Source organism: Drosophila gunungcola, chromosome 3R (assembly GCF_025200985.1).
Source record: "Drosophila gunungcola strain Sukarami chromosome 3R, Dgunungcola_SK_2, whole genome shotgun sequence".
Lineage (NCBI taxonomy): Eukaryota > Metazoa > Arthropoda > Insecta > Diptera > Drosophilidae > Drosophila > Drosophila gunungcola.
In genome coordinates, this window is record NC_069139.1 from 3,358,413 (window position 1) to 3,386,175 (window position 27,763).

General features: G+C 41.0%; 1 protein-coding gene and 1 long non-coding RNA gene across 6 annotated transcripts in view; one reads left to right on the forward strand and one right to left on the reverse strand.

Moving 5' to 3' along the window:
• LOC128266130 (uncharacterized) overlaps positions 1-23,546 on the reverse strand; it is a 66,939-nt gene extending 43,393 nt beyond the window's left edge. For all 4 annotated transcript variants that reach the window (XM_053002420.1, XM_053002419.1, XM_053002418.1 and 1 more), the window contains exon 1: positions 22,865-23,546. The gene's annotated coding sequence lies outside the window, so the exon portion shown is untranslated. The remainder of the gene's footprint in view (positions 1-22,864) is intronic.
• Positions 1-27,763, forward strand: part of LOC128266131 (uncharacterized) — a 126,166-nt gene that overhangs the window by 28,282 nt on the left and 70,121 nt on the right. The window lies entirely within an intron of this gene.

Below are 27,763 nucleotides of genomic sequence, written 5' to 3' on the forward strand. Positions count from 1 at the left end.
TAAATAATTCATTTTTGAATTAAAATATAAATCACTTTCACACCATTTTGTCGACAACGGGACATCAGGACATCGGGTGTAGACCCAGTTTTTACTGCAAGCGGTCCTTTTTTTCCAGAACACTTGTTTATTTTATTACTTTTTTGGACCGATGCGAGCCGAGGGACTCGGGACGCAGGACACAGGACAGGAAGCCATGCAAATGAGCGACCCACCCGGGCATAACGAAAATCTTTTTAATATAAAAGTGAATTACTTTTAGCAGCGATTTCCGAGTGTGTCCTGCGCCACCGCCACCGCCACGCGCCCGAACCGTTAAAGTTGACGAACTGTAAAGGCAGCAGGACCTTCACGCCCCCAGAGCCCCAGCCCCTCCCACTGCCACGCCCATAAACGTCTCGGCAGGACGCCTTTGGGTTATTAGGCAGCTTATTATCGGACGCATCAGCGTGGCCAGGGCATCATTATCGAGTGCTTTGCGGCTTTCCGAGGGTCCTTGGGCGGGTCCGTCCGGCTGGCGAAAGTAATTTCCAGTATCCTTACGCATTTCTCCGTTTTTTTTTTTGTTTTTGGTTTTTTTTTTCATTTTTAATAGGATTGTGTTTGGTGAATTACCTGAGAGAGATATAGAAATTGACCGCAGGCAGCGGAAGCGAGTCGATGGCAGTGCGGAAATGAAAACGGCAATGGGCACTTTTAATTTCTCAAAATGGCAACTTACTGACATCCGTTGCCCGTTCGATTCATTGATTTAATGCAGAGCAACAGCCCAGTTCCTGCTTCCTTTTCCCTTTTATTGGCAGCTTAAGAATTATTGGGACTTGTTGCAAAAGTTCATATCGTGCGAAATAATTCAGAAAATGCTATTGGCAGCAAAGGGAGCAGAAACAGGATACCTTCTACTTTCTACCATTTACCTTTTGCTCTCCTTCTCCTGCTGAAAACATTCTTGCCTTTTCTTTTTGTGTCATTTTTGTTGGGTGAAATATGCATTCGATTTTTTACGCTGCACTTCCTTTTTTGCTTATCTGCCAACTGGCAGCCAACATCTCTTGCATAAGGGTGCAAATATCACGTATACGCAATGTTGTGGCTTGTTGGTTTTCTTTTCACTGCAAATTAGCTGGCAAAGAGGGTGGCCAAGTGTGCCATAATTTACTCATTTCATGTGCTATTAGTTGTCAGTAATAGGGTTTGGTGTGATGCTGGTACTGGTGCTCTTGTAAATTGTATTATATGTATGTATGTGTCGCTGGGAAATGCTATGTTGTCAGTTGCCAGTAACTAGGAACTACTGGTAACCCGTTGGCAGTTGCAAACTTTCAACGAACTCTGACCAGGGCCTCCTTTTCGTCCTTGGTCCTTCAGTTGTATGCTTTATGTTTATATTTTCCCGGACCTCCTGTGCCATATTTATCATGGCTCACTTTTGTGCCGGCTGTGCCTCGTTCCATGCGGTTTCGTTTGGCTTCGTTAGCTGAGCATAGAGAGTAGAGTAAAAAGGAGTAGAGTATCCTGTCGTCCTCGGCCAGTGGAAATTCACGCTATCTAATAGCTCCTCGGCTGGCTGGCCAACAAACGAGAGCGAGACAATGGCTTCAGCACTTTTGCTGCACTTGAGCTCTTCCTGTGGCCTGTGGATGCCGATGCCGATGACGATGGCGATGGCGATGGCGTTGTTGCTGCGCTTTTGGCGCTTCCAGAGAGAAAAGAAGAACCCCGGCTGTGACCTAAATTTTTACCAAATTGGATAAATTTTTCGCATTTTCTCCTCTTTTTTTTTTAGCTCTTCTCTTGGCTTCGCCAGCCATTGTTGTTGCAATTTCTCGCCACATTTGATTTATCTCGCCTTATATACCAGTCCGAGCCACATATATGTATGTATGTACAGTACAATCTACCCCACCATATCACGTTCGCAGTGGTTTTTTTTCGCTCTGTGTGTCCTCTATGTTGTTTGTTGCTTCCGCCTGTGATTTTTGCCCGTCTTTTTCGTCTGAAGAGTGAGTCACTGCTAGGTTGGAGCTAGGGAAAACTGCTCTCCTTTTGCCACTTGTATCTCCAGAATTGAATCTCGCCCAGAGTTCTGCCATCTTTGCGGCAACGGCAACTAGCTCTGCTAGCTGTGTCGTCTTGCTGGCCACAGCGCTTTTTATTTGAAGTTTCTGCCGCCACCGCCCTTTGTTGTGTGTTGTCCTTTTTTCGGGCTTCTACGTGTTTTAGGCATAGTAGTTGGTGCTGGGGCCGCCTGGCCTGTCGCCCGAAGCTTTTAATCATGATTTACGAGTCCGGACGACAGCGAGGCAGAGCGAAAGACAGACAGCCAGGCAAGCCGACAAGAGGTAAATATAAATGGAATTTTAAAATGTGATCTGATTTAATTATGCACGGCAAGTCAAAGGAAGAGACAGCCAGCAGGGGCAGAATGTTATTTATATGTACATGGCAAAAACAGCGACAGAAACGGTCGGTCCGGGAAAAGGGATTTGGAAAAGGCGGAGCCACCAAAGTATTTGTTAAACAAAGCCCATGATAGGATGACGAATAAACCACAGGAAGTCGAATTTGTAGTGCCCTTACTAGTTTTTTTTATTACTTCTGGTAAAACAGCAACTTTGATTTTAAGCTGGAAAAAACTCTAGTTTTTATGGAGTATCTTTGACAAAGTAATGATTCATTTATTTTATTTATTTACATATTTATTATGTTAGTCATTAACATGCCTTAAATATAAATGGAAATTTTTTTTTTGTTTTCACATTTTTATTAAAGCTGTTGAGTACATAAAATATATAAATTCTTCTAATTGTATTGTATTGTATTGAATCTGTGTAAAAATATCTGAAGCACCTTAAATTTAGCCAGAGTGTATAGGAAATACTCAGCTCAATAGCCAGCACATTCCAGCACTAAACTATTAAAGCAATCTGTTCTTCAGAAACTGGATAGGATATATGTACACTGAAAGTACACAGCATTCCTTCGCATGATCTTCCTTCGCTTGGGTGCCTCGTCGCCTGGCTTTTGCTTGATTTTGCCCCTATCTCCGCCCCCTGAAAACATTCTCTCGTCATTTTTTGCGTACTTTATTTTAGTTTTTTGGATTTTCCACCCTGGCTCCTCCGCTCCGATGCATTTTGTTAAATTGCAGCCAATTGGCCATGGCCATGACAGTCAGGCAATTGGGCAGTTGGGCAGTCGGGCGGACAGTGGCTGTTTGGCTAGGCTTAGAATTTATGCGCTTTGTTCTTTATTAGCCAAGTGCGGTCAGTGTGGGCCCTACTTATTTGCCTTATTGTTGTACTGACGTCGTCGAAATCAAATTCCAAGGGGCATGTTTGTCCCAGGATTGGAATTTACAAGTGAATGGGAGAATAAGTAAAAAGGGAAATGCCAGGCGAATAGCAGAGGAACAATTTCAAATGAGACATATTCAAAAAACCGCAGAAAAAGGGCCGCAACCCACACACACAGCGGGTAGCAAGTACAAATAGCAGGCGATAACGCAAAACTCTCAGATACAAGAACCTCACATAGACACATAGACACATAGACACAACTACACACACACACACACACATACTTATAGGCAAATATACCGGGGACATGTATTTGCAGTGCCAACATCAAACGCTTTTGCTTTTCGTCCCCTTTCGCCAAGCTTCAACCATCAACAACGTTGTTTTTCTTGCCGTTTGCCATCGTTGATGTCGTCGTCATGGCATAGTCAATATGTTTTCATTCAATTTGGAAAGCATTTTCATAAAATTTCCCACAAGAAAAACATTGCGCACATATAAATATGTGTGTGTGTGTGTGTGTGGGGGGTGCACACAGCACACCAGCCACCAGCCACCACCCACTGGGTATTTGGCAATAGGAAATTATGCGAAATGTGCTCGATTTGCGTAAACAAACCGGAAATGATGTGCCGCCCGCCGACTGACCATTTTCGAAATGAACGGAAGACCCAAAAAAAAGGGCACTCAACCCCAAACCCAAAACCGCAACTGTATTTATATTTATGCATTTATTTATTTGCCAAAAGGATCAGAGTCGCGTCTTCTTGTCTGTCTGCCCCTGCTCCTGCCGCTGCCATTTCTTTTGGTGTGCCCATTATGCTAATTGAACAGTAAAAAAAAGCGAACCCGGGGCCACTTTATAGGCTCGGCGCGTGCTCAGCGCCCCAAATGGTCTAGGAATCGTAAAAATTTACCAAAACGCGCACTCACTCGCTGGCAAAGAAAGTATGTAAATACACTCCAAGTTGGGCAAATATTTTTAATAAAGTTCATGGGGGCTAAGCTGCTTTGCGTTGCTGACCAAAACCAAAACCTAAAACCCAAACCGGCCGCAATATAATTAGAGCATACCGCTGTCGGTCTCTGCAGTTGTTGCTATTATTGCAAATTGAATTAGTAACCAAGGCAGAAAGTGGACAGCCAGGCAGTAGAAATCCTTTACGTGCCGGGGCAAATCAAAGGCAAAGCAGCAGCAGCAGCAGCAGGCCTGGAGTCGAGCGAAACCGCAAATGGAAATGCAAATTTCCCGCGGTTACCGCGACCACAAAAACCTTTGGGCCCGACCACCACCCGCCCCATTGCAGAAATTTAATTTCTTAAGCAATTTTCATAATCTGCAGCAAATTGTTTCTGAATGCTGCCAGCCAGCCGGGGTTCGCTCGTTGAATTTTATGCAGTTGGCGGCTGCATTCACAGTCGCGGCGCAGTATCCTTGGCAAACTTTTTGCCCATTTCATATTAATTTCGCAGCAAGGCATCCTGACCTCGAGGCGCCCTTGAGTTACAACGACCGTCGGCTGCCTTCAGTCTTCTGGCCGCCTGCTGCATAATTAAAATGGCAGTTCAATCCCAAGCACAGCCAGCAGACAGCAAAAAGCAGCTGTCCGCCTTCAAGCCGCGTTCACACCAGTCCCAGTCCGAGTTTCGAGTTTCCGAGTTCACAAAAGCTCAATTTATCCGATTAACAGCGGGGGATTAGAGTGAAAACCTTTTAACCCGGTTAACACAGTCTCTTGTTGGGCTTAAATTCATGAATTTGTAATGTGCTTCTTTCAATCAACAAAATACCCTTTCAATTTTACGGATTTATCAAATAAATTATTACTGTGCGTTAGCAAAAGAGCAACAAAAAAGAGCATAAGCAAATATTTACTCATTCTAATTAGCTAGAAATAATTCCATGTTGATAGCTTTATTACTTCAAATAAGTTTACTTTAATGCAATTATAAATGAATGAATTTTGAAAGCTAAAATCTTTACTTATTCTGAGTGTTCTTCTGGGAATAGTTGCTTTATTTTGAGCAAAATGTGTTAAGTTAATAAAATTCTATTTATTTTCTAAATGGTGCTTCCATTAACCAATAAATAAACTTTTCATTTTATGAATTCTGAGATTATTTATTTATGTGTCTAAATTACTAGGCAGTTAAGCGCAGCTAATGCGCGGAATTATAATTTATTAGATGTCATAGTCTTCTCTTAATGAAAATTCTTAAACTGCAAGGCATAAACGCGGTTAAGTTTTTCTCCGAGTTTCCTAATTTCCACTAAAAACTCCTCTCGGCTGCTCTGCCTGCAATTGTCTCCTGCGCCCAAGGCTAACTTGGCAGCTTTTTGCTACTTGTGGCCACTTAACAGGCTCCCCCGCTGCCACGCCCCCACGCCAACCCTCGAAAAGTGGCATACGGAGTGCAGCTAATTGCTTTGCCCATTTCCGCGCCCGAAATTCGCACGCCAAAAACCAATTAAGACGCCATGGGACATGGGATGAGGAAATCGGGCGAGATGAGGGGGAAATCCAATGGTGCGAGCGCGTGATAAATCAAATTTGGTTGCCTTAACAATATTTGCACATGCGACAGTGTGCGCAACACAACGCAGCTCAACACAAATCAAATCAAATTAAAACATAAAGTCAGGCAGATTCATGTTGGATGTTGGCTGTTGGTTGTTGGCTGTTCGGTTTTGAGTGGATGCTTGGTGTAGGACCTCTTTTATTATTCCATTCGCATGCAGCTGCCATGTTGAGGCAAGCGACGCGTTTATGACGCTGACAGAATTATGAGGCCTACATGCGTTGATTCCAGATTTCGGATTTCAGTTTCCCGATGCCATGCGGCCACGAGGGTCCTTTAAATATTTTTACGCATATCAACTAAACTGTGTATAAGCCCGGGCTGGGGAGCAAATGGATTTTCCAGCAGCAAAAAAATCACAAAATCGCAAAACGTGCTTCACATACCCCGGGCAGATCAGTTCGGGCTCATCATAAATACATCAGGAAGGGAGTTTTTCTGGGATAATGGTATGGTTGGTATGGGCTGAACTGGGGACACTTGAGAATGAAGCTGATGCTGTGTCACCACCACCTGTCTGTGGCAGCATGTCACGCGACCCGTTGAGCGCGCAAAAGCTGACATTTTTATTAAAAAATATTACCAGGTTATCGGGCTTGAAAGCATTGAAAAATGCTGGAATTGTCCACGCTAATTTTCGGTTTTGTTTTATTTGATTTGCCATCTTGTAATTTATGAAGTTCTCAAGTGTGTTTGTTCACCCAAAAAAAAATGTCATAGAAACTAAACTCTTGTTACATGAGTTTTATCCTATTGGGTATGAAAAATCTATCAAAAAGGTGAGTAACTAATTAATACCACGAAAGTATTATAATAAAACTTATGTGGTTTTTAAAATTAGGCCTTAGACTACAGTTTTAGACTCTTCGGTATAGAAATGAAACTTAAAAGTATGAGAGTTACATTATTTAGTATTAAAAATAAAACTTATACTTAAATACTGTCTGAAATTTTTTACAATACACACAAACTTTCACTTTTATTTTTGGGTGTACTCATTTTTAGCGTTCATTGCACAAAAGACGATGGATAAGTGCTCCTTTGTGCGCATTTTTCACCTGCCTTTTGTTTGTCCCCATCAATGGACAATCACCGCCCCCGTTTTTTGTTCCACAACATACAGCTGACAATTGTGTCTTCGGGAGCACCATCCACCTCCGACTGTCGCATGTCAACCAGCTACTCCTACTTCTCGGCCAGACAGCAACTGGGTTGAACAATAAAATTTTAATAAGCCTCAGCAGGATGGCCATCCTGACTTTCCGTTGTCTTCTCAGCAATGCTGTTGCCCCTTTGTCATCTGTAGTATATCCTTGTCTCCCTGTTATGTTCTGCCAATCGGTCGAAGTTTACGGAACGCTATTGTTCGACATTGCTGCTATCCCACATTGCGTATGAGCAATGCTTCAAATTCGAACCATGTTGTTGTTGGGCTGTTGCAGAAGTCAATTCTGTTTGACTTTTAATTAGCTTGAAACTTTTGAGCCCTCTCTATCAGGTTACGGTTCTCAAAAGTGCTTTAGGGCAGTCAACCCATAAACCTATCCCCAAAGTACAGTACCCACTCAGAGGTGGACTAAAAGGGATTATTAAACTGCTCGCACCTGCAATTAACTACAAAATAAAACCTCATTTAATTTATAGTACATTCCCGTGCCAGAAGAAAAACGTACATGGCTCGGATTTGAATCTATTATTCGCATCCGAATAGCCCCCTCAAACCCATTTGCTGGCTACGCCCCTAATCCGTTCACGGCCTACGCACACCCATGTGACATATTTGGTTTGCCAGCTTGATGTATAAATAAAAAATCAAGCGTGACGAACAAATTCATGCAAAGTAAATTTTCATGTTCCCGCCGCCAGCCGGCAAATAAAAAAGGCCCGAACTCTGGAGTGGATCCTGAATCGTGAAACCTGAAACCTGGGGCCTAAGCCTAGACCCATAGAGCATACACTTTTTGCGGCAGTAACAACACCTAGCCGTGTGTGTGAGTGGGTTGTGCTCGATGCTCGGTGTGTTGTGTATAAGTACCATCGCACACACACACACACACTCGCAGCTGGAGAATAAATTGCTGCTGGTAGGGAGAAACCTTAAAATCAATTGCAAACACTTCACTGTATTTAATGCTCTTCTCAGACTTTTTGCTCGATGCGGGAGTATAAATTTAAGGTGCAACATTTTACCATTAATCTGATTTATTGGCTGGATATTGAGTGGTAAATATTTGAGCAGCTTCTTGGAGTGCTTGAAGTATTTAAATTTGTATGATGATATATTGGAGAATAAACAGTACAATAAACGACAATATTTTTGAAATTTGTATCAGTTGAAATAATATATCTTAAAAATTGCCTAGCAAATATAATTTTAATGATGCGAGGGGATTATAATGTTTTATTACTCATTAATTTTTTAAAGACAGAATTTATTAATTATTTTAGTCTGTTTATTACCCTTTACATTACCAACATAATTGAAGTGTCTGGCAGACAAAAGTATTTAAGTCGAAAATAAACCTTAAATGGAATGAAGATGATTTCTCTGATTTAATAGCTTACTTAAAGTTGAACATAAAAAAGTAAGGATTCATCCTGCAAAATAATTAAAAATACTTCCACTGGCTTATGATCTTTTTAAAAGTTAGAGTACGTAATTTTATTAACCCGGCTTTTTATTGTGGGTACATAAAATGAGAAGTCTTAAAATGAATCGAAGGTTGTTTAATTCTCGAGAGCATTTTAAAATTCGGTCCCGACAAAGATGTTTGCCTGGTATCTGATTGCCAATGCAAACAAATCCATATGCTGTCCATGTTCCTATTTGCTTTGCCGATTCCTGATTTTTTTTCATCTTCCTGCGTTCATTTTGCACTCTCAACTTTGATGCCCATCCCCCCCTTTTTATTTTCCAGCCACATATAAGCGCCCAGCTGACGCAGCGCAAATCAATCAAATCAAAGTGGAGTTGTTTGATTCATTGTCGGCGTTGGATGGTTGGGATGTATGGTTTTCCGGTTTAGTGGTGGCGGTGGCGGCGGCGGCAAGAAAATCAGAAGAAAATGCAATACAATGAAGAACAAATACGGGCGCAGACAAAGAACAAACAGACGCACTACCACACACACACTCACATCCACATACACTTAATACAAAGTGGCATAAACTAACTAAATAACAGTAACAATAACTTAAGTGTATTTGTGTATTAGAGAGGAGGGCAACGCTGGCTCTCTCCGGCTATCTGGGCTAGGTTTTCCCCCATTCTCCCCCGCTTTTCCAGGCTGCTTCTTACCCGTTTTCCTGAGTCTTCGGGCGACTGTTGCAAAGTTTTTATTTATACACACGTTTCGTGTGCAGCAACGGCAATGGCTACGTAACGTTTCGTTTCGTTTCATTCGTTTGTTTGTTTGTTTATTTGTCATTTGCTTTGTTCCGTGCGCTGGCAATCTATGCCACAGTGGCCATGCCCCTAAATTGACTGCCCAGCCAGCCGGCATTCGCACACTGAACGGAAAAAAAGCAATCAAAAAACAAGGATTTCATTCCAAATTTAATGATGCAGTACAGAAAAATAATTAATTCCTAAGAAAACTCATTAGCATTCAAAAGTGCAACCTAAAACCTTTTAAAATTATCGAAAAAGTTTTATTGATTAATAACTATTTTTTGTACATGTAGCCTAAGGAAGATAAGAAAACTAATTAAAGGTAATTGTAGCTTAACTTAGAAAGGTAAGGAAAAGCTACAAAACTTGTAATTAAGACGCAAAAATTATCTCTATCAGGTTATAATAAATGTAATTATTTAATAGTTGCCCTAAGTGTACGGACAAGAAGGCAATAATTTAAAAATATATGAAAAGCAAATTAAGTTTATGGTAGTTAACCCAATTTAAGATTTTATAGTTTTAAGTATTTTTCTCTCTGTAAAAGGAAATGGGGGGATAAAACAGAAAAAAAGAAATCCCGTACAATTGTTGAAGCTCACGTACCACATGCCCACTACACACACACACACACACTCACTACTCACAGTGGCACCGGACCACATGTCGTATACGTAACATGGCATATCTCTCACACTGGCGTCCCCCCGAACCGTACCGGTTTGCGTTTGCAATCAGCCGCAGTGAGTGGCCGCGCGGCCAGGCGACAAGTGCCCACATAGAGGGCAACACAAGCCTTCGCTACACACACCATACACACACAGCTGGAAACACGGGGAGTCACACACAAGTTTCGATACTTTTAATTATTGCGTACATGACCGTAACGATGTAGCCGGACTTTAGAGAAGATGGCCGCAGAAGCAGCAGGAGCACAGGTAGCGATGCCTGGACTCGTTTAGTGCCGTATTAATCAGAGGACTCTGAAGTTTTCTTCTTGTTGTGTTTGACTTGTCCTAGTTTCCCTCTGACTTTGTACCTTTTGGGCCAGCCCCAAAAACTTTGCTTCATTAAAAATCAGTGAACGTTTCATATTTTGAAGAACGGGACACTACGTGTACGAATTGCACAAAGGGCACAGAGAGGTCCTTGGGCGTGGCCAAGTAGGGATCATAATGACAACCGCAGCTCAGTGACCAAACTGATTGACGCATAAACAGGCAATTAAGTGTAAAAGGCAGTTTCAATTGTTTGACAATCCCGCGCTAAATGAATTTCCTCGCACGCATTTCGAATTCAATTTACGTAAATTTAATTTCCAGCTCGCTTTCATGGCTGGCCAGATCCTTAGAGCGTGTGTGTGTGTGCGTGTGCGTGCTGAGGATACACACACCATACGTGAGTGTGGATGTGGGTGTGGGTAAGTTCCAGGCACGTTCGTAGATTTGTTTACTTTGTAGCCAGAGGAACGGAGCGAAACAGAGCGGAGCATAAATATATTTCTATAAATTCTTGCACGGCATTTCATTTACCATTTGCCGCTGCTCGCTGTCCAAAAATGCCAGCGCAGTCAGTCAGGAAACGGTGCGCTCCTTCAAAGGATTCAGGTTTGGATTTGGAAAACGGAGCAGGAGCAGGAGCAGTGGAGCAGCGGCACTGGCTTATTTATTTGTTCATTCGCTTCCACCCTCTTTTGTCTCATGTAGTCAGTGTGTGTAGCCAGTGTGTGTTTGCTTGCCATTTTCTGTATGAAAAAAATTTGCAGAATTTAACTAACAAACAAACACACACTGGAGACGCTGGGAATCGGCACGCACCCGGCCAGAATTCTGCGTGGCTGCTCATAAAGTTGACCCGAATTCATGCTAAACTTGTCCTGCCCCGGCCGCTGTGTGCAAATAAATAAAGCAACAAGATGTGGGATCTTTCAAATCAAAGCAGACGACTTGCGAATGCTCTTATCGCTTGGCTAAACGGATTTTAAATTGTATTACTTAGTATCTTTGCTCTCAAAACTATTTATTTTCCATATAACCAACAATATCAAAATAATCAAGATTATAGTATTTCATAATATGACCTATCTTATAGGAAATAAATATAAATATAAATATATATCATACAAAGCTTAACATAGTGTTGTTTATATCTCTGTTACTACATTTTACTACAACGTTTTTACAATGGTGTACAACCAAATTTAAATTAAATTAATTTATATATATTTTATTTGTAATTTGTAATATACTAATACAAAGTTTTTACAAATAATATACAATTACAAATTTGATTGTTTTCACTAGAATGTATTATAAAAGCACTTAAATAACAAATGGTTTTCCTGATTTATATTCATAGGTACAGTAAATGTCCACATTCATTGGTATTTGTATAAGAAGTCTAGTCCAAATTCTTCCCCTTTGTGCATATATCAATCAGAGACTTCTGGTTCAACCCCGATGACAAAATTCCTATGCCCTGCCGAAAACCCCTACAAATCGCTTCCGTTTTGTGCGAGGGTGCCAAAAGGACTTAGGCCAGGGCATTAGAAACAACAACAAATGATGGTTAGGCGTTGAATGTATATTTTTTTTGGGGGTACGATTTGGGGAGCATTCAATACGTTTTATCTGTGCAAGCAACACTCGTGCTCAAGAAATTGCAAAACCAAAATAAATAAGATTCGATTTATGTCGTGAGCCCCGAAACCGAAAAAGGGGGCTGAAAAGCGGACCCTTCAACATCTTCCGTGTTTATTTATAGACGCTCAAATAGTGCGCCGGAAGATCCCGAAAAGCAAACCCGGGGACTTTTATCACTCACATAAAAGTTTCCATTCCATTCCCACATTTTCAGGCCGCAAAATTTGTATTTGCGCTGCGGATTTGTGTTTTGTGTTCGCCGTGTGGCAGCAAATTTTTAATGAATTTACAGGGACTGAAGGCAACTGAACCGAACCGAGCCAAACCGAACCAAACTGAACCTAAACGAACCGAGTGAAAGGGCCGCAAAGGACAGCATTCCATTCCGGGGACTCATTTGATATTCAAAACACATTCGACAAATATTGATACCCCCGTAAATTGTTTAAAATGCGCAATATCCAACGTCAATAGAAGACAAATTGTGAACTAAAAGCGTAAAACGCAAATCACGCAGCTTTTAAAAGTTTTTCCCCGGCGCCATGCGGCGTATACTTGATTATTGGCAATCAGCCATAGTTTGGCAACTCCCCACCGCCTTCACAGCCTCCCACCAATTGTAGGTATAATTAAGGGCTGGATCCTACTTTACAGCTAATTATAATTGATGCCACAGCCAATACCGGATTTTTTAGTTAAAACTTTTCGAAAAAGGGACCGCATAACACACACTCACTAAATGCCACAAGAAATGATTAATTATGGTCTAAAAGTTGCACGTTAAAGGGATGAATTTTGCTTTTGACTTTTGCGCTTTTAATAGCTTCAGTCAGGCACTAATGGCGTTTCTAAAAACGGCTGCGAGCGGATCGGATATCGTTTTTTAACGCAGCAGCACACACACATACTACGTATATATATAATCGTAGTTTGGGAAATCCCTTCAAGCCATTCGACATGGCAGGGAAAAGTTTTTCGATTATCTAAGATACTCTACTCGTTCAGCATGATGCTGTAGTACAAAACACACGCAATGAACGAGTAATTTTCGTTAGAACTGCATTGTTTTGCCTGGGGATAATTTAGTCATTTTTGTTATTGTTTGCAAGTTGGAAAACATTGAGTTTTAATTGAAAATCTTTGACTGTAAATGGGAAATACCAAATATCGAAACCAAAAGCCGACTACCACTGACAACATTCTATGCAACATACGGGGCAGGGGAAACTTTGATTGATTTATCTGTCAATATGCAGGAGGCTGCAGAAAGCCAACAATGCTTCGAATGCAGAAAACATGCCGAACGTCGGAGCCTGCGAATGGCACACAAGAAGGCCTGTACCAACCCAAAAATTGCAATTGTTAACTCAACTGAATTTACATAAATTCTCTTTCTGTGCGGCTGGCTGTTCCTTGTTGTCCTGCCCCTTGAACTTTTGGGCCAAGTCTGCTTCCCGTCACTGTCACTTACTGGCTTTAACCCATATTCGATGTCCAGGCCTGTTTTTGCCACATATATACAGCTGCGTTCATAAAAAATGTAGTGGAACAATGTAAAGTGCTCAACGACATACCTTTAAGTCATAAGGTTACTTTTGTTTTATTTTACTTTAAAGTTTCGTTGCCAACGAACAGAAATAGGTTTTAAAATCTTTGGATATTGTTTTAGTAGTTTAAAAAAAACTTTTTACTTTTCAGAACACTGTAGTAAAAATTATTAAACAAATTTAAGAGAATAAACAAAAACAAGAAGGAAAGCAAACTTCGGCAAGCCGAAGTTCATATACCCTTGCAGCTATTGCATTAATTAAATACTTTTGAAAACATTTAAATTATGATTTACTTGAGTATGTGCTAAAAAAAAACATTGAAACTATGATTATTTGCAGCTCAATTATTAGATAGTTATTTTATATATTTTTATTATTTCTATGGGAGCTATATGCTATAGACGTCCGATTTTGATAAAATTTATACCATAATTCTGAAATAATTAAACATTGCTATATGTCGAAGAACTAAACAAAAAATTAAAAAACAGAAAAGTTATAATTTTTTTCATTTATTTTTCCGATTGTTCCTATGGGAGCTATATGCTATAGTCGTCCGATTTTGATGAAATTGAAACCGTAATTCTGAAATATTAAACCATTACTATATCTCGAAGAACTAAACAAAAAATTAAAAAACAGCAAAGTTATAATTTTTTTTCATTTATTTTTCCGATTGTTCCTATGGGAGCTATATGCTATAGTCGTCCGATTTTGATGAAATTTAAACCGTAAATCGGAAATATTTTACCATTACTATATGTCGAAGAACTAAACAAAAAATTAAAAAACAGCAAAGTTATAATTTTTTTTCATTTATTTTTCCGATTGTTCCTATGGGAGCTATATGCTATAGTCGTCCGATCCGGCTCGTTCCGACTTATATACTACCTGCAATAGAAAGACAACTTTTGGGAAAGTTTCATGCAGATAGCTTTAAAACTGAGAGACTAGTTTGCATATAAACGGACGGACAGACGGACAGACGGACAGACGGACATGGCTAGATCGACTCTCCTAGTGATGCTGATCAAGAATATATATACTTTATAGGGTCGGAAACGTCTCCTTCACTGCGTTGCAAACTTCTGACTGAAATTATAATACCCTCTGCAAGGGTATAAATATAGTTCATCTATACTTTGTATTGGAATAAAAATGAAAAAAAAGAATGTTAATGTTGATTTTTATATAGCTTATAGCATTAGATAAAAATAAAACTAATTGAAAAGTAGCTTCAAAATTAGATTTGATTGCCATTTCTGTAAGCATGGAAACTACTTTTTTCATGACCGCAGCTGTATATGCTTCTTCAACTTCCTTTACTGGCCAAGGCTTTTACATATGTATGTGTTGAAAGCCTTTGAGAAGCCCGTCGTAATGATGACCTCAGTTCACTTAAAAGTCGTATGCTTCGATTGCGTAGAGACTATGCACTTGCACATGCACCAGCAGGAGTACAAAACCATAAACTTGCCACATTTGCATAAAATGCCCTGATGCCTCAAAAAGCATCTGGAGAACATGGCTACATGGCATAGCACATGGCTCAGCAGCCAGTCCGTAAAAGTCTCTTGGCACAAATCGTATTTCACCAATAAATTGAGGAAATGTTTAGCTCCGTGCCACCCGTTGTTGCCCTTCGCCTTTTTTGCCAGGACATCTATCTCTGGGTGTACTATATGCTTCGGTTATGGTCCCATGTTGGCCGTAGCTCGACGCAATGGCTTGATTTTTGATTTTGCCTCAAAAATCGCTTGTTATTTTTGGGAAGCACGAACCATGCCCCACACATGCCTGTTGACTGCCCAGAAAGCATTTCTCTGCATATTTGCCATTCGAAATACACCAGAAATTGGAACAAAATGTTGAGTAATCACTTTCGTACATGATTCATTGGTATATGGTATGGGGCATCGTCTTAATGGAATCTGTTAATCCCAAAATCTGATGTCTCAACCAAATTCCCATTTAATGCGTTTCTAATTAATTTTAAATAGGACTATGGTCTCTGTATGTTTAAGAAAATCTAGATAAAACTTGGCCCAAATAGTTTTAGTGACTCAAAAGGGAAATGCGTGTCTGGCCCTCGATTAATTCATTATGCCGGGCACTCTGGCATCCTGTTTGCGAGAGTTTTGCCGCGCCAACAAGGACAACTGTCAATGTCCTAGTTAAGGGCTTAGATGTGGCATTAGGCGTCGATTTAACACGACCCCCTGCCCTTTCATCCTGGCCACTCGAAGTTGGGGAGCCTAAAAGCGCTTCAGGCCAGGCTCTGAACTCACAGGACTCGGGAACTTATGAATGCGCGTGCACACACACCAACGCACACACATAGACTCAACCGAGGATTCAGGGATGTGAGAGCCACTGTCACAGCGCTGATAAAATGTGAAGCGGATTAGGAGCTCCTTTCAGCCGTCGCACCGTGGCACAATCAGTAAATGGCACTTGATTCACTGCGCAAGTGGAATTTTTGATAACTTTGCCAAGAGAGGAAAAGTTGGTCAAAAGTTGGATGTCGCTTTAATGCGTATAAATGCTTATCTGGCAACGAGTATATGACTAGATGACGATGGCCTTACTGCGAGTCTCAAAGCCAACTTAAATCCACTAAAGGCATTGGCTTTCTTTGCTACCAGCTTTCAGCTTTTCTATTCTTTTCTTTTTGTTTTCCAAAGTTGGCAAAGTTTTGTGCTTGAACATTTGCGCCTCGAAGCGCCGCACACACATACCACACTCTCAAATCTACACACAATTCGGGGAAGACACACAAATGTCGCCGAAAAGCAAGTCTCAAATGCACGCCATCAATCTTGGGGGCATCGGTCCGCTGCACAATTGAATTATTACATGGGGTTGAGCAGACGTTTGGCCATTTGGTACTCGATTTGGTCACTTAACCAGCCAACAAGGAGCAGACAACAGACAGCAGCAGCAGCAGTTCGCATCATCGGCAACAACAAGGACATCATGGTGAGTGGCTGCGACCACGGCAACAAGGACATCGATACTCATTTGCACCCATGTTTGTTTGCCTTTGCTCACTGCGAGTTGAGTATTGTAAAATGATCAATTTCATTGCTCTTTTGTCTTTTCTCACTCTTTTATATTTATAAAGACAACGCATTAGTTGATTTTTAACAACACCATAAAATTTTTTTAAAGTTCTATAAACTGCACTGCATATTTAACTAAAAAAAAGTTAAGCATGCAGAAAATTGTTGCGTGCCGTCAAAAAGGTATTTATTAATGAGTAAATAATATTAAAATTTTTGGTTTTTTCTATAATGTATTCGGTTTTTTAACTTCCTATTTAAGTTCTTCAGAAGTACTTAATTAAATAACTTAAGCTCTCAAGTAAAATTTTAAAATGTTCGATACAAAAGTTATTTTATTTTCAAAAAACAACGCAATATTTAAGTTTTAAATAGAATACTGTATTCACTTTAATTGATTTATGATTAGTTAAGATATTTAATGATTTTTTAGCTCACTATTATAAATCCTTTACTAGTCATAAATGAAATAATCTTTTCATTTTAATTTATTTATCAGAAGTCAATATGTTTTTTAACTCACTATTTCACTTTTTCAATAGTTTAAAATGAAAGAATCTAAGCTTTTTTTGGCATTCTAAATAAATTTACTTACATAGAATTTTGAGTTATGGGTTATGTTTTCAGTAAAAATATTCTCTACACCATTTGGGTTTTCCCACGTTTTCCGATCTCCTTTTTTGTAACCTACTATAGATGCCCATATCCCTTTGCCTTTTGGCTTACTGACCCATTCGCATCCTAGTTGACCTTCAGTCTGGGCTTTTATTTGATGACGGCTTGTTGTTGGCCGGCCCTGTCGTTGCCAATGCTGTTCTTGTTCCTGGCCAATGCTCTCGTTCTCCTTCAGCTGTGTATTCAACTGCGAACAGCAAATTAAAACAATTTTAACAGCTACTTTCGATGTCGTTTGTCGTCGTCTACGTTTGCTCCATAAATAAAACATGTCCACTTGTTATTGCTGCCCTCGACAGACGTTCTTTCCTTGCCAATCCATGTGTTTTCAAGGGGGCCCAAAACTGCCGGCAGCCCCTGATTGTTATTGGGATTGGGATTCCGTTTGGTATTGGTATTGGTATTGGTATTGGCATGGCCTTTGTTATTGAACTATTTACATTTGTTGCTGCTGCAGGGCGGCGGCTGCTAATTTACGACTCTCTCCCGGGCATCAATGAGCCTTAAAGCAGCCGGCAAATTGTTGTTCATAAATAAATATGCCGAACATAAATCCCTATGCTATAAATAAGCGTGAGCAGGCGTCAAGCAATTTATAGGCATTGATTTTCCGGCTCCTCGCTTCGGCGACTCCCAGCAAAATGCCCGGAAAAGTGACAAAAGTCTTGGGTGCCAAACCCCAAAAAGTGAAAGCGAAAGTGAAACTTTTGCCTTCAGGTCGGGGGTCAGCCGCAGCACGTTGTTATTGGTTTTGGCCCCACGTTGTCCAACTGACACTTATTAGATAAGTTTTTTGAAACCTCGCCGTACATCATTTCACCATTTGCCTGGCCAAAAAGCCGACTTCAATTTTAATTGCAAGCTTATCTGGACCAAAAATACGGCGCCCCTCGAAATCCCCAGCTAAGCCAGTCCAATAAGACTTTTTATTGTCTATGTCGGGGCATTTAAATTGATCAAAAATGTTTCCAGGAAAACCAGAAGAGAGCAGAGCAGAAGCTGCAGTCCTGACGATTTCATTCAATCTATAAGTAATTTCTTGGCCATTTTTATCACACAGCCAGGAGGAAGTCGACGTTGCTGGGGCGATGAGCTGAGACCACCCACGTGATTTGAATATTTTTCCAATAAACTTCAACAGCTTTTCAACAGTTCGAGATGGGACGGGATGGAATGGTAGGGGTACTGCCTCCCATCCTGCTTTCATTTACATATTGGATTTAAATGCCCAGACTTCTTGCTCCTCCATGTTTCGCATGTCCAGCTGAGTGTTTTTCCGGCTCTGCTTTGGCTTTTGTGCGCCACAAAAAACGGAGAATAGCCTAAGCTTAATCGAATTTGCCGCAAATTGGCAATAAATTTTAATTTTGAAAGCGATTCCCCAGCGCTGATTGAAGTTAATCAAAGCGCGGCCGCAATTTAAGGCGCACAGAGAAGAGGACTTCATTTGGCCGCAAGGCATTGCAGTTCAAGCACTACTCCATTGTCCCTGTTTTGCCCATTTTCTAAGGGCAATGCACTTCGCTGGGAGCGCAGCACCGAAATCCCATTCAACTTGCAGGTGAAAGCGCGGGCGGCCCAAAGCAAAAACTTACCAGCAAACAAGTTGCAAAGAGCAGGAGGCAAAAACAAGGCTTATTTACTTGGGTCAGGAAGGGTTTTTTCCTCGCCTCGCCTCGCAAGCATAAGCTGCAGCAGTAACAGTGGCAGCAGTAGCAGCAGCAGTAGCTCTGGCTCTGAATCAGAAGCAGCAGCTTTTGAAACTACTTCATCAATTTGATTCAGCACAACGGCATCGCTTTTTTCCCACTACACTCCTCTGCTTTCCTTTATTTTGTTGTTTCTAGCTCTTTTTTATTTTTTGGGGCCCATAATCAACTTAAAAGGCATTGGCAACAAGAAAGAACAACAACAGCAACTGGAATAAGTACACGGGAAGCAAAATTTAATACTCAAAAGTCTTTTGATCTGAGAAATATCTTTTAAAATATCTCAAACCAAATCAAATAATAATAATAAGTTAGTATTAAAAACTACTCTGAAATCTTTTAATCAGAGAAGTCTCTTTTAAAAAAACTCAAACAAAAAATCTTTTAAATATATTTGGTATTTTTATAATCCTGTTTTCCCTAGTTTTCATAATTTACTTAAAAATTTTTAAAGATCTTCTAAGTTTTAAGTTGGAGGTAAAATAAAGTAAAAAACATTAGACGCACTTTTTTTGCGGTGCAGGCTCAGACCATAGCGAAATGATGTTGTAGTTGTAGTTATAGCTGTTGCTGTTGCCAGTTGTTGGTTATTGGTTGTTGGTTGCTGTCTGTTGGTTGTTGGTTGCTAGACCACCAGGGGCATTGGCTTGGCATCGCCATCGCCATTACGATGCCAGCGATTACGCCCACTTTTGGGCCAGGACGACCTATGTTTTCGGCCAGGACTTGTCGCCTGTCTGTCGCTGTCCTTTGAGCCTTTACCATTTGCCACGGAAACGGATTTGACGAGGCATGCAGCACTTGCAGAACCAGCGTTTTGACTCTAATTTCATTTGGTTGAGACAGTTTTTGTGGCCAGCCAGCAGCATCGACATCGAAACAAAAGCTACTCCAGCACAGCAACAGTTAAAGGTTGTGAAGCCAGAGGGTTTCAGAGGCAGTAGTAGCCCGAAATAAGTTGTAATTCCACTGCATTACGTTTAAGTTCAATTTGCGAGCGAGAGTTGCTGTTCACAAAAACACGACTGGCTCTGGCTGTTGCAAAGTTTGCAAAGTATTTATTTATTTTGCACGCAGCCATTGCGTTTGCCTTGCGAGTTAAGTGAAAGCTGTAAATGCTTTCTAGAGCGCGGCGGTTAAGACAAGCGGGCGCTGATGGTTTAGTTGGTTGCCTCTTGTTTCCTTTCATTTAGCCAAGTTCTCAAGTGCCCGCCTGCAGTTTACTCTTTTTGCACCCAACCCAAAGGACTTGGTAATCAGCAAAACGGAACCGAAATAACGAAGTAAATTCAAGGATTGCAAATGAAAAATGTGATATCTGAGAATTGATAACTCTCTACTTTGTCTGCTTGTATTTTTAAAGCTAGAAATTCAATGTTATAACCTGGAATATTTTGGCTTCACCAAATTTCGTTTTATATAATTTTTTAGCTCTCTATTTTTATCAAATAACCGACATATTTCTGCCTGCAGCACACTGCATGTGGAATAAATTATCCTTTTTTTATCTCATTTTCTTTCCGATTTTTACGCTGAATTTCTTTCAATGTGTACGCTTTGATTTGATTTGGTATTTGCTTTGATTTTTTTTTTCGAAATGTGCTTTGCTAACAAACATTTTATTAAAAATTTTGATGTTTCTATTTTTAGCTGTTTATTAAAAAGATATCAAATTGTCAATCATCTTTGAAATCTTCGTTTCTTTTTAAAAGGGGTTTGGTTAACAAACATGATATTTAAAACATGTTTTTATTTTAAATGAACTAAGTTCTGGTTTAATTTCAGTTATTAAGAACTGATGGCTTAAGTGTTGAAGAGATTTCAATTTGTCAAAAATCCTTGAAATCTGTACTTGTGATTTTAATAATGTTTCCATGCACCCATAAATATAAGTTTTCGGTATAATTTATTTAACTCCATTTGCCAACTGTCTTCAATTTCTTTCTACCTGACAGTGCCAACCTCTTGAGCTGAAATAACCTGTTCCACTTTGACTTTGCTGCTCGAACACGATTACTTTATATATGGCACTAGTGCTCTCAATCTGACAATCGCATTGGCAATGCGTGTGCGCTACGCTTTAATGCGAAATTCTGATTGCGCTCGAATGGCTTCATTTATTTTCGCCACCAACGCCCAGCAAAAACAAAAAAAAAAAACACGAAAAAAACAAATACAAAAAGAAGCGAAGCGAAGAAAAACTGCGCGAAAAGCGCAAAGGAAAAACAAACCCGACAGTTGTACATAATATTTCACTTATGCATGTGCGCCCCTCAGAGCCAGTGAAAAGCAAAGTGAAATGAATGAACGAACGAATGACTGAGTGGCATGCGTAGAGCGCTAGAAAATTTGTTATAACAATTTGAACTGTCAACGGGAAACCGAAAAAGTAAATTAAGAAACATTTGAAATTTAATTCACTTGGCAGGCCCAGTCCTTTAGGGGACTATTGCCCCTATGGGGGAATATCTCAACTCGTATATATGTGTTCCCATATGCAATATGTGTGCGCACATTAGAGCTCGTGAGTGGCAGCATCATAGTAGAACAGCATAGCATACCTGTCTGCCAGGTGACACCTCCGCCACTTGAGCACAGTAACACACTAACACAGCAGCAAAGCAGCACAGCAACACAGCAATACCGGGAACAAATGACAGAGCCAGCACACTCGCTTAAGTCCGCCGACTCACACAAATGCACTGAGAAAAAATCAAGGAAAAAATCAAAATATAACACTTGAGAACAAAAGAATAAGGCTTCCTTAACTGCACATGTGATTTTATAGATACTCTGGTATGTGAGCTTTGATCAGGGGATGCAAATTACATATTTCCCATAAAGGTTTCCATTTTGTTCAAGTTGTGACAGATATTTAACCTTTAAAACAATGATTTGCTATATTTAATTCAATAACATTCCACTTTAGACAAACAAATTTACTTATTGTAATTTTACCTTCGATCCAGGCGAGTTCGACTATCAAACGATATTCTTAGGTGATCAAAAGCATGTTTATTTGAATGTCAAATACAAAATACATATATGATACAAATTTATTTTAACCAAATGAAATTAATATAATTTTTTTTACAAAATCTTTATGTTTTTTGAATAAAATCCGTTTTTTTTTACGGTGCACCAAGACTCGGAGACCTGCAAAATTAGGCGAGTGTCACGAATTTAAAATAACTTTTAATTCATTCTTGATGAACATATGCAAACGTTGTTGCTACAGGCCGAGGGCCACACGGCGTATGAGTGCGGCTGGGAAATGAGCCCCCAGTGCGAATGCGTGTGTGTGGTTGCCACGCCTCCCGAGTCCTGAGTGCCACATAACTCGGGCTCAGCATAAACAACCGCACTCGCATAAATGTTCGTTAAACTTAACCCGACTCAGGCAGAGAAATGCGGAGGGATGTGGAATATTCCCTCTCTCCTCTCCACCTGAGCCACATAATTATTTAGTTTCCAGTTGGACGGAAACTGGGATCCGGCTGCTTGGGCAAACAGACGAGACCGGGGGATGGGGATCCCCTGTCTTCGATTGTCATAAATCAACATGGACCCGGCCGTACAGCCCAGATATATCGGATGAGGGGCATTGTCAAGCGATTGTTTGGCCGCTGGTTGGCATATGTTCGCTCCTTTTGACAGGTGCAAGTATGGACCGGCGACCCACTTAACGGAAAAATTCAAATTTCAGTCTCTGTATGCCGAACTTTCCAGTTCACTTGCCTTGCCAGGGGAAATACGCGAAAAGGCCCTAGTCCCAATGCAAAATAAAAGTTCGCGTAAATTATGCGCCAACGTGCGCGGCCCCTAATAAAAATAGGTGAAAAAAAAATAGGAAAAGAGTGGCCCAGCCAGCTAAGAAAAACAAAAAGCGAGAGATGAAAGTGCATTGAACTGGTACTTGTATAGTAGTACATGATGTGAAATATAGAACTACCAACCTTATGGCGAACGCGTTGGAATACTTCAGCAGGGCAGCTCTTTCGGCACTTTTGCCCTTTCAAACTGTAGCTGTAGTTGTTGTGGTTTCTGCTCCTTCAACTTTGCCGGCTTTATGCTTTCTAATCCACGCACGTATCGCTTTTAATATTTATTTTGCGCTTTTTCACACTTTGCACACTGACGAAGACAGGGGAATAAGACGAACACACTCACTCACTGGGGACTTCAAAGGATAATCGGGCAGGAGGCTGTGTGATCCTGGTTCCCCGGTCCTGGGCTTCTGATTATCGATGCCCCCCAGATTGGTTTTGTTTTCTCGGTTTTTGTTATTCACGGCGGGCGGCGACGAGCACACACAGTTCATCAATGCAAATTGCCACTGAACCATGGACCGCGTTATCGGCGGGTTATCTTTTTGCGGTCATTGAATCCTGCCCGGCTCCTGTGTGTTTATATAATTTGTATTTTCTGCAAGCGCGTTTCCCCTGCGATTATGAGGTTAGTTAACTTAATTATACAACATATGCGTTGTACTCCAGAGCTGTGTCAATTGTTATTCAATTATTGTTGTTGTTTACTTTTGGGCCAAGCCAGTCAATGTTTTTTTTTTTTTTTTGATTTTTGGTTCCCAGTGGGAGCGAAATAACACCGTTACACTAACCGACCCGCCCGAAGGACCTTTTTCAACTGATTCGCACTCGAAGTCGCGGCGGAACGAGGCATCTCGCCAAGCCGAAGTCCTCTGTTTCGTTTTTAGTAGCGCGGACCCGAGTTCGATTCCTGTGTCGTGTGTTGTGGAACGCAAGCGCTTCGTTTTTCGTGTAGCAAAACGATTGGGAAAAGGATATATGTGGATGCTGTGTGCCAAGTCCAAAATGTTCCGCCTGATAAGAGGCTGCAACTTTTTTGACAACAATTTATTTTTTGCACGTTGCTGGCATTTAAATGTTTTTGCTTATTGTCTGCTTTCCACTCTCTCCCACTCTCTTTTTCTCGCTGCGAATTTTGTGTGTGTGCGAGCACTTTTTTAATCACTTAAAAATGTGTGCGCCTTTTTTCGACACGTGCGTGTCAAAATGCTAGCAAAGGGTTAAACGTCAGCTAAAAAAAAAAAACAAAAAAGAAAGTGGTGGGCTGAGGCCAAAAGAAGACACGGCGGCTGGCAATTTGTTGCCAAGTTTATTACAGTGACAAACAGGCCAGTTCCGAACTGCACGCGCTAAAGACGTCACGCAGCGATATGCAATGCCAAAGTTAATGGCTATAATCCCGAACGAGTTGGACAAGTCAGCCGAAGCAGCCGTTTCTTTTTACGAGTGCGTAATAAGAAAGCGTGAGACGTGTCGAACGGGACGTGATCCCTAGTCCGGGTGGCCTCTTCTCTGAAGTTTTTTAAAATTTAACACGGACTCCATCCTAATCCTGGCCAAATTAAAAACACTATCGTCGTTGTCATCGTGGCCCGGAGAGGAAATCATCGGCATGAGCTCGTCGGCAGCCGGGGCTAAAAAGGCAGAGTAGGTTAGTGGGCCAGCCAACTTAAGCCAGCAATTAAAGTTCGAGACTTTATATTGGCTAGCAGGACACTGCAGCCGCAAAGGTGATATCCGGGCATAGGATGCCTTAAAGATCTACTCTTTGCTATGTATTTTTCAATTAAAATGTCGACGAAACTTGCACGCATGATAAGCACAAAAGTTCATTGTTCATTGTCAGCGTCTAAAAGCACGCCACGAAATGGCAGCCCAAAAACTTTGGGCAAAACGAATCGCAGACAAGTCTCGACGGGCGCCTATCAATCTCGTGCCCCCGCATAACATAATGTTGGTATTTCTGCAGCTTCCGATTCGCTTTTTTTTCTCTGCGGCTGCCAGCGACATATTTAAATCAGGAATCGGCTTCCGGCCGGTTAGGCTGTTGAAAAATTAACTTGTCCGCCAACTGGCGCCAGTAAATGAGCACGGTTCTGCCTTTTGAAAGCCAGTCTGCACTCGAAAAAACAGTTTAGGATAGGAATAACAATAAGTGAATACTTTATACCTACAAAATATTTATAAATATGCACGTAAAAATTAAAGAAAAAGGTTTGCCAGCTTTTGTGTTACATTATTTGTCCAGTAATGTCCATAATTCTGCTTTAAAAACATAAATTTTAGGCCTTTCTAAGTTTTAAAAAATGAGGTTAAGGCACTTTAAATCAAGTATTAAGAGGCAAACAAATTTAAGATTTTACATCCCATAGTTTCGTACGTGAAACAACTGTGAAAAGAAAACACAATTTAAATAAAGACAAAAGACAAACCGATTTAAGCGTACATTTAAAAAAATGATCCTTAAAGGAAAAACGATTTCCTGAAAATAAAGATTTTGCCTCAAAGTGTGAACATGGAAACGTATTTAAAGAGGCCCGGTTTCCAGGAATTAAAGGCAAACCCACTCCCATTTTCTTTGAGTAAGGTTTTTGGGAAAGCTCCTAATCTAAGTGCTATGGAATCATCAGCGATGTGACGGCGACATGTGGGCAGGGATTGGGTGTCCTGGGGGATATTGGAGTGCGAAGTGTCCCTGTCCAGCATTAAAACTGGACAAAGCTGTGCCTGTTGCTGTTGTGCGTTTGGGTTCGGGTTTGGGTTTGCCATTGCGTTTGCCCGTCCCGATGACGGGGATGTGCATGTGGATGTGGATGGATGTGGGTGTGGGTGTGGATGTTCCTGTCTGCTGACATGAGCTGCAAAGTGCGGCACGTGTTGGCGTAACAATTTGGCAGGACCAAAACACCAAGGACAACAACAAACAGGAAAGCCAAAGCAGGACAATGGCAAACGCTTTTATGTGCCGTAATGAAAAACTGTTATCTGCGTGCGCAATTTGAACGCAATTTGGTAACGCGTTTCGCCACATAAAACTTAAGTGACCCGAAACCGGACCGACTGGCGAGCTCGAGCTCGAGCTGCACATAGGACATAGCCATCTCGGGGAAGGACTAAACTAAAGAAGGACTCCTAACCTCCATGTAACCTCCTTTGGCTATATCGTGTGTACACACACGGTGTGTTTATGGCCCTGCGTGCAGCTTGCAAAAACTGTTGACACTGGCAGGAAAATCAAAAGGCTAAGGTCTCCACAGTGTGAGGAATGAAATTGTTTGGCGATTATGCAGCATTAAAGCCAAATGTGCCGTTCACCGGCATCCGTTGTTTCACTTTGTCGTCACCATGAACGCACTTTACTTTTATTTACATGTCACTCAGCTGAGGCACACAAAGCCAGCCAGCCATCCAGTCCCACGGGCTCACGTTCCCCTGGGAACCGACCAACCAACCAACCAACCAACCAGCCAACGAGCCACCGTGTGGCACAACAGATTTGCTGCAGCTGCGGCTTTGGCCAACTATCATTAACATGTGGCATCCGGCGACCCCCTTAACCCTTGACTGCCCCCGTACGGACAACAAAAATCCTGCGCTCTTGCACTTTTTTTTCAACATTCTCCCGCTTGCCTGGCTGGTGCTTATTTACTTGTAAAATTTATTAAATATTTTTGTGGCAGTTGCCTTTGCTTTGTTACCCTCTCCTTTCTCATTTTTTTGTATACCGCAAAATTGCTGACGTTTTTAATCCTTAAGAAGCTTTTGGCTCACATTTTTAGTGCAGCCAACGTTTAGAGAGCAGCAGCCAACGAGCTGGTGCTTTTTACCATTTTTTTTTAATATACATTTTGCATAATTTTCATATAAACATTACTCATACGCCATGTGCACCGTGCTGAAGCAACATGCGCCAGCAGCATTGTAGCTACATAATAAGCAAAACAATTTGGCCAGATTAACAGAAATGAAATTTTGAGCCGGGATCAGTAAACCACGGCTGTAATTTGATTGGCACACAGGTACAGTGAGCTCCCCCTTGTAAACTCCAGTCGACTGCTGCATTAGTTGGCTTAATAAACTTTTATTGAGAAAACGAGAGAGCGTAAATATCTGCGTAGCTCGAAAATGCAGTTGGCCAGTAAAACCATGGCCAATATTCAAACAACAATAACAGGAGGGCGTTCTGGTCAGTGTCATGCCAGGGGCTTAGATTAAAAGGGGGTCGAAAGACTCTGAAAACTTACTCGTAAATACCCAGATAAAATCAGTATCAGACAAACCCCTCTACGCTCCACTACATAGTATTTTCGTGCCGGCCCAAGCTGCTGCTTTCGGCGCCGTCGGCTATCAAATTTTAATTAAAATTCAAAAACCAATAAATGCTCGGCAAGAAACAAAAAAGGGGAGATATACTCGCTCTCTCAGTAAATAAACTTGCAAGCGGCATGCACAAAAGGATGCCACTAAAACGATCTATTAAAAATATTTCGCATGCATACTATATTATTCTATGCACTTTTTCGATTAAATTCATTATTTTGCCCAACCAGCAGCAGCAGCAGCAGCAGCACATGTTTATGTCTGGCCGACAAAACAATGTTTATGCAAGCTTATTGAGAATTCCATAATCGAAACATACTGGGTTTCGGAATGAAACCGGATTCCAACTTGAAAGTATCTCTGATGTTTTCGAGCTGTCCGGAATTCATCAACATTTTTTCTACAGGCATTTTATGCTGCAATCCAAAAGGTAATTGTGTAACGTCACATTGTGTCCAATCCTCGCATGCCGCAAACTTTCACCCGGTAGTTCAAGGAACTATAGAACTTTTGCCTGGTAATTAAGCACTGAACAGAAACAATGCCGGAGTATTTTCCACTCGCTTGCCCGGCTGTCTATTGTTGTTTCTGTTGCCGCTTGTTTGCTTATAGTTTAGCCATACACTCTGGAAATAAAATAATTATAGGTGATATTATTAAAGAGCAAAGCCGAATAACATTATAAATTTTTATAATTGACGGTTCAAC